The following is a 2,806-nucleotide window of genomic DNA, read 5'->3' on the forward strand; positions in this document are numbered from 1 at the left end:
CCCCTTCAGTTCCTTCTTACCACCAGGTTGTTGGAACAGTGGTCTCTCGCTCGCAAGTGCTCCACTACTCCCTAGCTACTTTACTTATCTCTGTGTATAGTTACCCTATTGTTAGTTAAGTGTTAGTTTCTGTTATCCCATCAAGGCATCAACTCCTAGGAGAGCTTCATCTTGTTGACTAGGGAGCTGATTCTTCTTGCTGAACTTGGAAGATACCTCTCCATATGCAACTACCAATTTGAGCTGCAGAAAAAAGGTCTCTCATTGTCAGTTGTCTCTGCAAAGATAAACTTAAAAAAAAAAAAAAAGTGTGTGGCATCAGCCAGATATCAGGTAGTGTCATGCTTTGATGTTGGGGATACAACAGTAAAGGTAACTGTGTCCAGTACTGATGTCTGTAGACACACATGTTTGTAGGGTTCAGGCAGTTATGTAGCAGTTCAGCACAAGAAGCTGCTTATTAATGGAGGCAACCTTTTTGCAGCAGTGACTGGATTCTTAGTACAGGAAAAGCTTTGTTATCCGACATGTTGGGGGAATGGAGGGTGCCGGTTAGTCAGAAATTCCGGTTAACTATTATACTTACTGAGGGAGGGAATTTGGATGCAGGAGGAGGCTCAGGGCTGGGGGTTAAGGTGAAGGAGGGGGGTGCAGGACGTGGGTTCTGGGAGGGAGTTTGGGTGCGGGAGGGGGGTCGGAGCACGGAGTTGTGGGATGCTGGATCCAGACGGCACTTGCTCAGGTGGCTTCCTGCAAGTGGCAACATGTCCCTGCTGCTCCTAGGCAGAGGTATGGCCAGGTGGCTCTGCGTGCTGCCTCCGCCCACAAGCGCAGCCCCTGCAGCTCCCATTGGCCGCGGTGCCTGGCTAATGGGAGCTGTGTAGCCAGCGCTCGGGGTTGGGTAGGGGCAGCGCAGGGCGCTCCTAGGTGGAGGCATGGCCACAGGAGCAGCAGGGACATGCCACTGCTTGCAGGGAGCCATGCTCAGCCAGGTAGGGAGCCTGCCGGCCCCGCGCCAGCTGGACTTTTAATGGAGATATCAAAAATGCCAGTTTCTACAGCTTTACGGTTGGTAAAGTGCCAGATAACACAGATTTTACTGTGTATGCTGCCTCCTTCTCTGTGGAAGTGAAAGGGGTCTAGGCTTTATTTTCATAGGCAATAAAAATTTCCAAGTTTGTAAAAGGTTGCTGCTTGGTCTGGAACCTATCAAGATCTACTTTGGAGACCTTCCAGTTGATGAGAGAGTAAGATTTTTATCCCTGATGGCCCCTAATCACCTTGGACACAGGGGCACTGAAAAACTTGCTTCAGAGAAATTCTATCAAATTCCCCAGTTGCTAAAGAATTTTAAGTTGCATCAGGAAATCACGCTACTATGCCATTGAGTTTGTGCCACTGAAAAAAAGCGAGAGAGAGGCTTTTGTTCCAGTTTTCCTGACGGAGATGTGAGTTCTGACCAATCGTGGATTTGAGATCTCTATTTTTATATGGCAAAAGAAAAAATGTAAAATGCAACCTTGGGAATAAAGAGACAAGCTGAGCGAGGTAATATCCTTTTATTGGACCAACTTCTCTTGGTGAGAGACAAAGTTTTGAGCTACACACAGCTTTTCTTCTGTTGAGAGGAAAGAAGTCTAGTAAAAGATATTAAGTCACCCACCTTGTCCCTTTTAATATCCTGGGACCAACACCAGCTGCAGCAACACTGCAAACAATCTTGAGAATATCGCTCTTGCATGAAGGAGACTGACTCTATGCACTGCACATTGTAGTCACTTGCATGCCTATAGGGATGCATCTCAGGCACAGGCAGCATATCTAATTTCCACTCTGCCAAAACATTGTTTCTACAGGTAGGCAAAAAGTAGATAGGATACACAAACTCAATAGATTTCTTCCTTAGGATCTACAGACATGCACAGTAGGAGGTAAGGTGTGGTGTGTGTGTGTGTGTGTGTGTTTGGTTTTTTTTTTTTTTTTTTTAGTTGAGTTGTGCCTAGGACTGTTCTGTATAATCCAGTGGACTAGGGGGAATAAACTCACTATTGACGCTCAATTCCAAGCCTTCCTACTTTAGATTGGGATTAGCTTTTATGAATCAAGCAGATCATCTGCTGGAGCCAGCAGATGATCTGCTGATGTTGTGGATGTTGGGCCTAATCACCATACCAGTATCTGTTACACTCATGGCACGTTTCCACATTATACCAGCTCAGTAGACTCTGGGGTCATAGTGTTCAGAAGTCATACATAGTCCATTACTGTATGCAATGCAAGGCTATCTCCAAGCCTCACAGGCTTGGTGTCCATGCAAGTAAAGCCTGCATTTATGAATGGACTTCTGTGATCCTTTCTGGAGTAACCATAGATTCATCTTGCCTCCACACACAGGAGCTGCTCACCTTTTAGACATTTTAGTCTCTTCTTGATTAACTGCACACACGTGCTCTGGGGATGATGGCAGTTCAGAGATCTGGTATCCCAAAATATGGTTCTGATTCAAACAGGCAGTTAGCTCATTTTATCAGTTTAGCTGGGTGCTTGCAGAGTAGTAAAAATATAAAGTGGTGTGTGCCTTTCACAATCCTTTAAAAATACACTAAATAGAGACCATTTTCTGCATAAACAGGCGGGGACAGGAACATGCCTCCTGAGTGGTGATGTCATGCAGGAGTGGAGCTAGTGGAATCTAAGATATTTTTCTACAGTCTCTACACAAAAGAATTAATGGACACAAATCTGACATCAGGAATCATAATACTCAAAAACCAGTGGGAGAACACTTTAACCTGTCTGGCCATTC

General features: G+C 45.4%; 1 protein-coding gene across 1 annotated transcript in view; it reads left to right on the forward strand.

Annotated features, from left to right (window-relative positions):
• CPNE8 (copine 8) overlaps positions 1-2,806 on the forward strand; it is a 258,293-nt gene that overhangs the window by 24,250 nt on the left and 231,237 nt on the right. The gene's annotated exons all lie outside the window — the stretch shown is intronic.

Source organism: Terrapene carolina, unplaced genomic scaffold, assembly GCF_002925995.2.
Source record: "Terrapene carolina triunguis isolate 2854851 unplaced genomic scaffold, T_m_triunguis-2.0 Scaffold68, whole genome shotgun sequence".
NCBI lineage: Eukaryota > Metazoa > Chordata > Testudines > Emydidae > Terrapene > Terrapene triunguis.